The 13,427-nt window shown below is 42.7% G+C and overlaps 2 long non-coding RNA genes across 3 annotated transcripts in view; one reads left to right on the plus strand and one right to left on the minus strand.

Moving 5' to 3' along the window:
- LOC127481222 (uncharacterized) overlaps window positions 1-13,427 on the plus strand; it is a 459,181-nt gene that overhangs the window by 407,868 nt on the left and 37,886 nt on the right. The window lies entirely within an intron of this gene.
- The window catches only part of LOC127481215 (uncharacterized), a 153,999-nt gene continuing 149,301 nt past the window's right edge, over window positions 8,730-13,427 (minus strand). For both annotated transcript variants that reach the window (XR_007908148.1, XR_007908149.1), the window contains exon 6: window positions 8,730-8,782. This is a non-coding gene — a long non-coding RNA (uncharacterized LOC127481215). The remainder of the gene's footprint in view (window positions 8,783-13,427) is intronic.

A 13,427-nucleotide genomic window follows, 5' to 3' on the forward strand; every position in this document is an offset into this window, starting at 1 on the left:
GGGATTGTTCAGTCTGGAGAAGACAAGGCTTTGGGGGTACATAACTGTGGCCTTCCAGGACCTGAAGGAGCTACAAGAAAGATGGAGAGAGACCATTTGCAAGGGCCCGGAGTGACAGGATAAGGGGGAATGGATTCCCACTGCCAGAGGGCAGAGTTAGATGGGATATTGGGAAGGAATTCCTGGCTGGGAGGGTGAGGAGCCCCTGGCCCAGGTTGCCCAGAGAAGCTGTGGCTGCCCCTGGATCCCTGGAAGTGTCCAAGGCCAGGTTGGATGGGGCTTGGAGCAACCTGGGCTAGTGGAAGCTGTCCTTGCCCCTGAAAGTGCATGGAATGGATAATCCTTAATGCTCCTTCCCACCCAAACCATTCTGGGATTCTTATTAGACTCCTAAGAGCTGTCACCTCTCTGCTGTGCTGGTTTTTGCTTTAATTCTGGGCACATTTCTTTGTTTCTGGGCACATAATGAAATCAGGGACTCACAACACCGGGGTTTGACCTCACCACTTACAAGATCCTCCTTGAACACGTCGTTTCACCTCCCTATTCCTCATTTAATGCATCCACAATAATACAAGGAACAACTCTCACGCTGCTTTGCAAGCACAGCCAAAAGCAGCACGTGGGACATAAAGGTTATTTCTGTGAGTTTCTGCCCTGAGCAGAGAACAATATTTCTCTGTCACTCCAAAGCCCTCCCCACATTGGCTCTCAGCAGCAGGGACAGCAAATTTCTTGTGTTCTGGGACACGTTCCCTGAAGGATATCATGGAAAAGCTCAGTGAGCACAAACTCCAACAGGTTCATTAATATTTAGTCGGTTTAAATGTCCTTAACATACTAAATGAACAAGTGGGTCATTGATCCAGCCTCGAGTGACTGACTTGGCATAAGCAAACAACATTCATTGCAGCACAATGCAATTTGGGGTGTGCTTCTAGGAACAAAGAACACAGCCCATATTTATAGGACGGGGGATTCCTTGGAAACAGGGACTCTGGGAACAGTCTGTGGGCGTAAAGCTGAATAGGAGCTCCCAGCTCAGTGCTCTCTCTGAAAAGACCATCCCTCCTTCTCTGAATGCATAAGAAGAGAACGTCCTTTGTGAACCAGGACTCTTTCCCACCATCAGGTCTGACCTGGCCGTGTCTCCTGGAGAAATTATACACAATTGGTACAATAAAGGAGGCAAGAGCAAGACTTGCCTGTGTTTGGGGTTTTTTAAACCACCTTCTAGAGGCTATTCTTATCACAACTTTAAAAAAAAAAAAAAAGTGCTTTCCTAATATAAAACCAGCTTATAAAATGAGACCAGCAGACAAGAAATCGTGCAAAGCAAGTAATGATACAATTTATCTATAATTAGAAAGACTTAGGCTCACACTTTTTTTTATGTATCTGGAGGAATAACAGAGATTTTAATCTACAATCTGTTTAAATGAAGATGGCCTTGTGCTGTCTGCAATTTTTCCTACTCTGTGCGATGAACTTCACTTCTCCCTATTCAAAACTTGGAGGTAATTTCTTTACTTCAGCAAAATCAGTTCTTTTTTCACTCAGGATACCCATTCAACCCTCATCTTTTCTTACTCCATATCAGAGGATGAAAAAGCATCCAGATCATACTCTGTGATTATTAATGTTTAGAAATCTGGATATACATCCTTTGAGTTGATGGACAAGGGTTTTTTTCTGCATTGGGAAACAGACCAAGACCTCAGTCATTAAAGCATAAGAAACCAAGGATTAAATATGTTCTGTATCCAGACCTATCTATCAAACCCATCTCCAAACATATGCACACACTGACAATAAAATTCAGACTCTTACTAGTGCAAACAAGTTTTGTAGCCAAGCCACATTCCATTTAAAAGAGTTAATTTTCTAGATCCCCACTCAGTGTCCCCTCTTAGGAATTTGGTTTCCAGTGAAATCCAAGTACTTTCAGCCTCCTCAGGTTTGGTTTTTTTTTTTTTTTAAAAACATCCTTTTTCAAAGAGTGCTGCCAGCCTTCTTTACATGGCTCACATGAAATGGCACACTGGGGACTCCTGGCCTGGTGCTCTAAAACAAAATATGCTGTTCTTTAAGGCCTTGGGTGGGGAAAGGAGGGACTGAGAGCCAAAGTTATGTACTGGGGGAATTTGGCAGGATACAGAGATGCAGGAAAAATGAAGGAGATGCAGAGGCTGAAGGATAACACTGGACACAGGGTCTGGGTTTTAAACTTGATACTGTTTGCAAACCAAGTTTGCCATCGGCTTTAAGGGCCCAGGATGTGAGCAGAGTCCTTTGGAGTCAACATGCCAGTGAAAAAGAAGGGGAAAGAGAAAAGCACAATATTCAGTGCTTAGAAAAGCTCCAGTTATTAATTATGTTCAGTACTTAAAGAGAAAAGGCACTTGGACCATTTCCTTGGTTCTGGTAATACTCCAGTTATTATATTCTTATGTATTTATGTTTCATTGCAGGAGGGAAAAAAATTGTTATAATACTAAAGAGATCACTTCAAAGCCTTGCAACGATCTCTAACTTGGACTCACATGAGAGCACATCATTTTTTTCCAGTCCCCTATTAAATAATATTTTTAATACGAACCAAAACTAAAATTAAAAAAAAAAAAATAAAAAATTCCCTTAAGACAACTCATTGTTCAGAAAATGAACCAAATGAAAAATCTTTACTTGTGCTCTCTGTTCCTCGGAACAAACCAACCTAAAACACAGTAAATGCATAGCAAAAATATAAAATAAATTTCCACTTGTTTTCGACTTTTGGAGCTTTTCCCACGGGTCCAAAGGAAAATACTCTGATTTTACTGGGGGGAATCGCACGGGTAAAACTGCTCCCCTTTTTCCCCCCTGGAAGTGCTCCCCCATTCCAGCTCTTCCAGAGCTCTGGAATGAAATCCCTGCCCCAGCTGCCGCGCAGACACAGAATGTGTGCCGTCTACCCCGGGGTGAAAACAAATCGCAGCCAGTTTGCTGGTCACACACGTTCCAACTGGGATTGTGCCATCTGTCATTGTGTTAGTGGAGCTATTTAGATTTCCAGCCCATACCAAACAAATTCCACCAGGAGGACTTCAAAAGGGATCATGTGGACGAGGGAACGTGCCCGGGGGTCGGGGGACCTGCATCTGTTCACGGCCTTAAATATTGTGTGGCAGAACCATATTAAAGGGGTTGGATCGGCATTCCCAGATCCCACAGGGCCATAAAAGCCAAAAAAAAACCCCTCACTCCATAATTTCCTGCACTGTTAGCACCCAGCTCACTGTTTGGGTGTGTTAAACTGTGCCAGGCCACGGCTTGGGGAAAGTCTAATGAAACCAGAAATACCATTAGTTAAAGGTATTTTTAGTTAATTACGGCTGAATCTCCAAACATTTTTCAGGCATCTGAATTCTCTGAGGGTTTTAGTGAGAATGAGATTTAAAAAGTGGGTGTTTTCCTCTTTCCTGGGGCTCTCTCAACAGTATTTCCTTTTCCAGATGCTGCCTGTGGACCTGGGCAGAGCAGAATTCAGCTTTTTTTTCTTTTTATAAAAAGCAAACCAGGGGCTGATTTGACCATTTTTAATCTCACTGAAGGGAGAACTTCAGCCCTTGGTTGTTCCTCCTCCTCCCCCAAAAGCAAAGCCTGTGCAGAGCTGCCAACTCTCATTCTTTGGGAATGAGACACTCTCATTTATTGTCTCAATTTCAATCTGCCCGAGGCCCAAAATAAAGGCAGCCACCATTGATTTCAGGAGGATATTTAGAAACATTCCAATTCTTTCTAAGTCAATTAGATGCCTGTAAATTGGTAACTCAATAAATTTCCTGCTGGGGATTCGGGTCTTGCACCAAAACCTCCTGCTCCCTTCACCCAAATTTTCAGGTATTTGACAAAATAGTATGTAAAATGGGTGGCAGTGAGTGGCAGATAGGAAAAAAAAGCTCCCTGCCCTTCAGCCACATCAAAAATGCCCCACTGTGTAATGGGAATGACCCAAAAAATATAAAATATTCCTAATTATGTTTTTGGACCTACTTTCCCTGCAAAGAGCTTGGCCTTGCAACTCGTTAGGAAGAAAAAAAAGCAGAACAAAACAATAAATTCAGATACACCAGAGACAGAACTTCTGACCATTTAAGCACTTTGATGTGTACACAAACAAGTGGAATGCAGATGCTTGGCTTTTCCACTTGCCAGCAACTCGGAGCAGATGGGCTTGAAGGAGCATTCCAAAACTGCTGCACATAAGGACAGAGATCCCCAGAGGTGCTAATAATACTAATTTCCCTCCAGAAGATGCTGTTCTTCAGCCCCAACCACCTCTCCCGAGGCTGTTTGATCAATAACTTCACATCTGAGGAACATCCACAATGCAGGATGCAAAGCAGCTTCTGCTGCTGGCTCGTGTTTAAAATACACCACGAATAAATGCACTGGCACAACAGGACTGAGGAGATCTGTGCTGTCAAAGTAAACCATGAGATACCAGCACTTGGGTAAACAAAGTCAAAAAAAGACAAGAAAATGAAGAGGAAAAAAAAAAAAAAGGTGTTTTGAAAAAAGGCACAAAACCACCAGATTTTTTCCATCTATTAAGAGTGCACAGGTTTGCAGGCACATTTCTCTTTATAAAGTGCTACTGATTAGAGGGAAGGGCTGAAAATTAGCACCTTGGAAATCCAGAATGGTTTGGGTTGGAAGGGACCTCAAAGCCCATCCAGTGCCACCCCCTGCCATGGGCAGGGACACCTTCCACTAGCCCAGGTTGCTCCAAGCCCTGTCCAACCTGGCCTTGGACACTTCTAGGGATCCAGGGGCAACCTGTTCCAATTCATGGACTCACAGAATCATTAAGGTCAGAAAAGACCTCTGAGACCATCCAGTCTGACCTGACAATGCCATGGTCACCTCCAAACTACGTCCCCAGGTGCCACGTTTAGATGTTTTTTGGACACTTCCAGGCAGTTTGCAAGGCAGTGTCTCCCCAGTCCCTCCCCAAAACCCAGGATGGAGCTGTGGGGAAGGGAATTAAGGGAGGAGCAGGTTTCACAACCAGCCAATATCCCACTGCTCTCTGGGACACTCGGGAACGTTAAGTTCCCCTAAGTACTCCTGCTGTGCTCCCATTCCAGAGGACACAAATCATGTGGTCACTTCACACATCCCGTGCAAAAGCAAGGAAATAAAAGAGCTATTTCAGATCTTGTTCAAGCCCCACCAGCACTTTCTTTGCTATTTTAATCATGTTTACTACAGCAATGCCTAAACAGCCAACCACAGAGAGACTCTTGATTATATCAAGGCTTAGATAGTCCCTGCTTATTTCCTAAGCAGATGCTGCTCATGATTTCCCTGCTCGTATTTGATCATTTCTTCCAATAACAGCTATAACTGAGAAAAGAATTGAGAAAACATTCTGTGACAGATTTTCGTGTGCTGGATTAACTGAAAAGCATAATCTGATACTCGAGTTGAGCTGTCGAGGAGTGGTTTGACACATCACTTGCAGCTGAGTGGTTTATTTCCTGCCTGGATGGGTGAGCAAACATTTCTAAGTGGACATAACCACATATGAATGTGACCCACTGCTGGGCAAGGGCTAAATTGCATTTTGCTGCTCGTGGCACTGCTGGTTCTCACCCAAGGACGTGCTTAAAACACAGCACAGCTAAAGAGATGCAAGTTAATTTTCCACCAACACTTCTGGCTGCACATTTTGAAAGGATCAGGGCACGTGGAAAGTGGTCAGGGAGGTGCTCAGAGCTCCAGATCTTATTCCAACAAAGCTCTGCTGATGACAGTGGCAGAGAAGATGTGATTCCAACAGATGACAAACCCATTCCACCCAAACAAATAAGCACATTCCTCGAAATAAATAAATTAGCTTTTTTTAAAGCCCCAAACCAAAAATTAGCCTAAGATTTATGTTCCATCTCCCTCTGAGCTTTCTCCCTCGGTGCATTAATCAAGCCAAAAGCAGGGCAGGGATGGTTGTTTGCATAAGCCCAGTCAAATATGTTTGAGCCGTTGCCGTTGAAATCAAAAAGAATTATTTTGCAGGAGGCTAAAACATTATAATACATGCAGAAAAAAAAAAACAACAACCCAACCCCAATTAGATTCCTTTATCCTGAGCATATGGCACAGAGGTACATGCTATGCACTAATGTCTTTTCAGAGCTATTTTGGGATCGTATGAGGCTGCAATCCGAGCGGAGCGGTGACAGATCCACAAGCACAACTGGGTTACATTCATCATGTATGCGGCTCCAGAGCTCCTCACAGCCAGCAACTTCACAGGAAGGATCACAAACTGCCCTCCCCAGCCCTAATAACTCCATTCCCAATGTTTTCTGGAGAAATGTTCACTGGACAGAGAGTTTCACGGTGACCAGTTTGTTATCACTTCGCTGGGATGTGGCATCAGTGATAAAAAGTGTTGTGAGACGCCTCTTCATCTCTTTACAGACTTTTTCCTGCACTGCCTTTATGTATTCAGGTTTAAATATTCAACCTTTTTCGTGCATTAATGTATCTGCTTTAGTCTAAACTTAGTTGAAACTTTAATCAGGAGAGAGAACAAGTTGAACCCTCTTCCCATCAGTGCTGCTTCCAACTGCTCATATCTCACACCAGTCTGACAGTGCAGGAGTGTAAATATCTGAGCTATGGATATTCCTTCTACACAAGAGTAAACAGGTTTCTTTGGAGAAGCAGCTTCAAAGCCTGCTAAAGAACTGCAAAAATATCCAAGATCTTCTGAAAGCAACGGCAAAATTCCCAGTGATTTCTACAGGGACAGGATTTTGTTGTGGGGGTTGGAAACAGATGATCTTTGAGGTTCCTTCCAACCCAAACCATTCTGTGACTTTATTTTAGTTAATGAGCTCTGAGGCTGACAAATACAGTCTGTTGGCCAATAACCTGTTGGATAGACCTAATTTAGTTATGGTAAATTTACTTTGGATGGGGAGAAGGAAGGGTCAGGCTCCCAGGGATTGGAAGTAGTTATGGGCTTGATGGTGTCTCCTTTATGATGGACATCACAAAGAACCTTGTATATTGTTCTTATTTATACTCTGCAGCATTTTTACAGAACCCTGTTCTATTTTATTCCTTTATCTCATTACCTTGGCAAAGCCAAAGCTTTTTCCTCCTCCCTCATGACCTTTTCCAGGAAGGGAAGTCCCACCCCATCACAGGTCTCCACCTCTTTGGTGAGGGACACATTAGAAAGTAAAATAACTCTGTATTATTTCATCCTTAAATGTTTGGGTTCAAACATATTTAGACCTTATAGCACTGGAATGTCATCCAGTTTCCAAGGGCATCCACTACCTGAGTGCAGCAAGGGATGGGGAACCAAATCCCAACCTTCCCAAGGTCTGGAAGCACGGATTGTTTATGGAACAGATTCTGTTCCCTCCCAGAGCAGCAGCTGCACTCAAACACATTCCAGTGGGATTGTACAGCCCATGGACAAGGTTATGGAAGGGAGAAGGAGGAAGGGTTGTGACAGCACCACCTGCTCCTGTTGGGTTCAGGATGAGATGGGAATGTCAGAGTGTTTAAAGGAGTAATAACATTCACGGATAAAACTGTGTAATAGGTCATAAACAACACGAACACAGAAATCCCATTTGCCTCTATTAAATAACTTGATAATTATCCCCTCTGATATCAGGCTGACAACACTATCCCTGGGGAACAGCCACCATCAGCCGCATGGCACCACGAGCCTTTTCCAGATTTGTAAGCAAATATTAAAAAATGTTAATATGTGACTTGATAGTTTCTGTGTGAGCCCAGAGAAACAGAATTGCTCTTTTAATTGTAAACCCAACTTATCTGTTATTGATACCAGCGAGTTGCTCTCCGCTCATCCATTCGATAAAAACATCACAACTTTAATTGCAAAATAATCTTTTACAAGGCAGGGTTATTCTGAGTGCTCAGTTATCTCTCTCACTTCAGCTCCTCAGAGGGGACTTTCTGGAAGGATTTGCATGGCAGTCAAAGCATGCAAAAATTTATAAATACCAACACAGATGCCAACATGTCGGGAGAAATGTAGTTATAACATTTGAAAGCTGGGAAGAAATTAATGTTGATCCTGATTGGAACAGTCACTGTATTTGCACTGTCTAGTGATTTTTTTTTTAAAAAAAAAAACAACAACATAAATTCAGTTTGTAGAAAACACTCCACATCCCAAACTCCATTTCTTGGCCCCAACGTGCCAGTGTTACAGGAAGAGAAGGACAGTTTATTTGAAACAGGTCCAAGATTTAAGGCTGAGCTGACACAACTAATTTTTCCGTGCAAACACTGTCAGCTCCAAGATGGGCATCAGCTCCAAATGAGAGATCCTGGAAACTGGGCCCTGTCTGAGAGCAGGCAGCACTTATGTTGGCTCTGGTGGGATTTTAGTCCTCTCCCCAGGACTAAGTGGTGTGGCTGCCTTGGTTGTTCCAAGGTTCCAACAAGATCCAGAGCACCTGAGGCTACGGAAACTCCCGGGAGGATAAACAAAAGTCTGGCTGAGTGTGCAGGTGGAAGGAAAGGGAAGTTTTCTGTACAGCAATTCTCTCAAAAGATTTAAAATACTTCATATGTATTACTTAATTAATTTCCTAACAGAGCACTTAGTGGGTGGAAGAGAGATGAAGGGATGAAGGGATGAAGTTACAGGATTTACTCACAGAGCCCAAGGCAAACTTCTGTGAAGAGTTCCCTCCATGGTCCAGGGAAATCCAGCACCACGCCAAAACAAGCTTCTGCCCTAAAATAAGTGAAGACATTCCTGTTCAGCACTTTAGATTGGATATTGGGAAGGAATTCTTGGCTCAAGGTGAGGCCCTGGCACAGGTTGCCCAGAGAAACTGTGGCTGCCCCATCCCTGGAAGTGTCCAAGGCCAGGTTGGATCAACCTGGGATAGTGGGAGGTGTCCCTGCCCACGGCAGGAGAGTTGGACTAAATGACTTTTAAAGGTCCCTTCCAACCTAAACCATTCAAGGATTCTACAAACTTTTATTTCAGCATTTCTAAAATCTTCCACGTGTCACGAGAGAACAGCTCACATTGTTGCTATGCTAAAAAAAAATGTGTGTAGAGTAACAGAGTCACATATCTGGGAAAAGAAACGGGAATCTCAACCCCCAGTTCACACAAAGTGCTCCCCACTGGCAGTGGGAACGTCCCCGTTAGTGCTGCAGCCCCAAAGACCCCTCACACACTGCTCTGCCAGGAACTCACCACCATATGCTGGGGAAAGTCAGCCAGATCATCCCCCCTGAACATCAAAAGCACGATAGTTTGCCTTTTTTCATTAGTTCAGTCTCATTGTCTGCAAGAAGAGCCAAGGACAGCTGAGCCAGGGCAGTGTCAGGACACATTAGGACTCATCAGGACTGCTCAGACTAAAGCTTTCAGGACTTTGTTGAGCTGAGTTGGATGGCAAAGGTGAAAACTTAGTTTGGCTTCTAATTGCTTCTTACCCATCCAGGAGAAGTCCTCTTGTTAAACAGAAATGCCAAACACAAAAATGCAGAATTTTCTTTCCTTTATCCATTTCATCTTTTCTATCAACACAGCCCCTCTACAACCTCAACCCAGCTTTCACAACACGTGCTAAGAGGTGACTCTGATTTGTTGTATTGAAATAAAAAAGCATCACAACCTCTCTGCTTTGAGTAATAATTTCATGGGTTTGGAAAAAAAAACCTGTGAGTTTAGGTGTAAATACTTTAAAACCATCCTGATGAGCAGATTTAGGTAATACATCATTCTGCAGAGCAGGCTGACATAGTTTCTATTTTCTCTCTTGTGTCTGTGAGAACTGCTAAAAAGTTAAATTTTTTTTAAAAAGCCATTAAATTAGAAGTCATTTAAATTAAAGTTAAATTAAAAAACAAAAAAAAAACAAAAAAAAAAAACAAAAAACAAACAAAAAAAAAAACTCTGACAGCTTAAATAAAAAGCCATTTCTATAGTTATTCCCAGACTTCAGGTACAAGGGGCTCTGGGCAGTTTTAGTCCCTCATTCCAGAGCCAGGCCACCAAAGAGTTTGTTCAGCAACTCAGTTTGTCCAAAAAACATGAAAACCTACAGACTCTTCACTAAATCAAACAAGCAAATAAACCCTGAGGTTTCTGATAAATGAGTTCCAAGAGGCATTCATACAGATTATGACTTGCATGTTTTCATCAACACATAAATTACTGTGCTTAAATGTAAAAAGCATGTGAAGTAATGGACTCTATATCTTACTTTGAAGATGTGTCAAAACAGAAATGAACTTTGGGATGCAATAGCAAGGGTTTATATATTGATTTTGGAAGCCAGTCTGCACATACCTTTCTCCAAACATCACATATTTCACAAAGCAGCTGCTTAAAGCTATTTACGATGCATTAGAGATGGACAAATGGGGCTGGGCAACATGTGCCAAAGTTGAAACCATTTCAATGGATGAAAAAAATTCAGTTAGTTTTCACCACACACATTTCTTGCCTGTCTCTGGTGCCAGGACTAACCCAGGGCAGTGAAACACCTGCGTGTCCCTCACGTTCGATGACCAGAAGCAAGAAGAAAGACAGAGCTCAGGCTCTGTCTCCCAGTGTTTGGGTCTAGATCCATTTTTGGGTGACAGCTCTGTAAACATCTTGAGAAAACACATCTTAGGAAAAGCTCAGCCCCTCCTGGCCGCCCTGAGAAGTTTCAGTGACTTTGAAAAGGCAACCAAACTTTCAGGATCTTGTCCATGTCACAGAAGTTCTCAACGATCCGCTGGATGAAGTCCATCCTTGTGATCACACAGTGCTTCCCTTTAAAGAGCACCATCACACCCCAAAGCCACTGAACATTTTCTTGCTGCCAGATAGTCAAAGGCACAGGCTCAAACCCTAAAAAGGAATCAGAAAAATCTCGCCACCCCCCCCTTTGCTTCAGTTTTCCAAATGGCTTTTTTTTTTTTGATAAAACTCTTTGAAGTTCAGCTTTTCCTTCAGAACTCCTCTGGTGCTCGGGGGGACGGAGGCCTGTCAGAACAGCACATCCACACATCTGACTGTCAGCTCTCGGCTCCGAGCTCAGAACAGGGTTTAACATGACCAGGAATTCCCTGCTACCCTCTACAGAAAGTTTTCATCTCCACAGTTCAAACCCATGGTGCCATATGCTCAACGACACGAATATCTTGCTCATCTTTATAATTAACTTCAGCTCCCTTCCCTGCCTGGCTGTTTTTGGCTGCTCCTCTGCAGCCTGGTGGGATCTGAACTGAGCAAACCCATTTGGAAACTTCACCTTCACCAAGGTCGTTTATATGGAGGACTGAGCAGGAGAAAGGCCCACAGCACTGACCCCACTTGTTTCCCCTCTTCACTCCGAGTTTTCTCTTTCACTCACACCCCAGGTTTCATCTCCACAAGTCAGTTCATAATCCATGTCAATGGCTCTTCTCCTAAGCTATTTTTAAATCCCCAAAAGCCCCATCAGGCTGTTGTGTCCCAGGGTTTCTACTGCTGCTTTGAAACGAGGGCTGAAACAAGGCAGCTCTTCCCTTCTTATCTAGGCAGTTGTTGGTATTTTTAAAGATATTTGGGGGAGATTCATTAATTAGTTACACTTTTTTATTTTCCCTTCCCTTTCACTCCAGTGAAGCCCCACACAAATACCTCATTTATGATTTTTACTCTTTCAAAGGATCCTAAAATGGTTTGGGTTGGAAGGGATCTCAAAGCCCATCCAGTCCCAATCCCTGCCATGGGCAGGGACACCTTCCACTAGTCCAGGTTGCTCCAACCTGGCCTTGGACACTTCCAGGGATCCAGGGGCAGCCACAACTCATCTGGGAATTCCATCCCATCCCCTAACCACCCTCACAGCCAGGAATTTCTCCCCAATATCCAGCATAACCCTTCCCTCTTGTCTTCTTTTTCTCTCTCCCTCTGCTTTCCCTCAGGTCCTCATTCCCTGAACTTTCTCCTCTTTTCAGCAGCAAAGAAAAAAAAAAAAAAGGAGAAGAACAGGTGAAGTAGCAGCAAAACCAAATGTTTGGAATATTTTCCCTTTAAATACCCAAATGTAAAGGCATTCTCCCCATTCAGCAAGAACAACAGGAGGAAAAGCAATTGGCAATATTCAAGAATTGTCACAATTTCCTCATTTTTAGCCATCCCTAGAAAATAAACGGGAGCTATTCAACCGTGAGCACATTTCACTGAAGTGACACTTAACAATCCAAAAATATGGCTTTTAGTTCTGCATTTCTGTCTGAGCAGGAGATGATTTTCTGGGTGGCTGCTGCAGCAGCTGCACTGGTCCACAAAAATTCATTGTTTGAGAGGAAAAAGAGGGTTAATTGTACCGGATTGATATTTTTGGGGTGGTTTTTTTCTGTTCTGTTAAGGCAGACTTGCACATTTAAAAATGAATTTTCACAATATCAAGATCTGAATGCCACTTTCTTTCTACATCTGAGAGTGGAGATGGATTATATTGACACAGAACTGGAATGTGTTGCCTCCCAGGGCTGGGAAATGGCTCGGGAAGTGCTGGACGCTGATAATTTCTGCTGACTCTGCACTCGGAGGTTCAGATCCAAATTTAATTAATCTGCTGAACACAACCACTGGATCCAAGTTGAGCTGCTGTTCTGCCAAGGGATGAATCATTTCACCTGTTCCACATAAGGTTTCACAACATATTAAATCCTCTTTTGTTTCAGAGACTTTTGTGGGCAAAGAAGGGAAAGACAGGGAGAATCTCAAAGCAGACACAGCATTTTGCTGGCACAGGGAAAGGCGGATTTGTGGGCTGAATCATAGAATTATTTTGATTGGAAAAGACCTTTTAGATCATTTAATCCAATTATCAGAAAAACATTCATCCACTTGAACCTTTAAAATGGCCTGAATAACACAGTTATTCTCAAGGTCTTTTACAGATTAAAAAAAAAGCTTTGTCTATAAGTTTAAAAAAAAAACAAAAACACAAAAGCAAAAAAACCAAATATTTTCCTTATTTTTAAAGCTTAATTAATTGCATGTTGTAGAAACACCAAGCTCAGTGCCACAAGAAGCAAGGTAGGACAGAATCTGTAGCCTGCAAGTTCCTTTTGTGCTAAAAAATATCCCCCTTTATCTCCTGAAAACATTATCTTTTAATAGCACAAGAAATCAGCCATAAAGTCGAGTTTTAACCTTGTCCCCTTACATATGATTTTTTGTTTAGTTGGATAATATTAAATATTTGATGTCATAAAATGTGTGCTTGACCTGATAGATCTTTAAATATCTCCCTTTTCTGACCAAGAGATGTATCCCAGTGTATTGGCCACATTCAAAGACAGTCTAAACAACTTCCTGGCTTCACTGTGCAATAAAACAGCTGCCAACCCGCTTCTTTTTTGCTCTATTTCAC

The sequence above is a fragment of the Manacus candei genome, unplaced genomic scaffold (assembly GCF_025592945.1).
Source record: "Manacus candei isolate 608988 ecotype Guabito, Panama unplaced genomic scaffold, ASM2559294v1 h1tg000077l, whole genome shotgun sequence".
Taxonomy (NCBI): Eukaryota; Metazoa; Chordata; class Aves; order Passeriformes; family Pipridae; genus Manacus; species Manacus candei.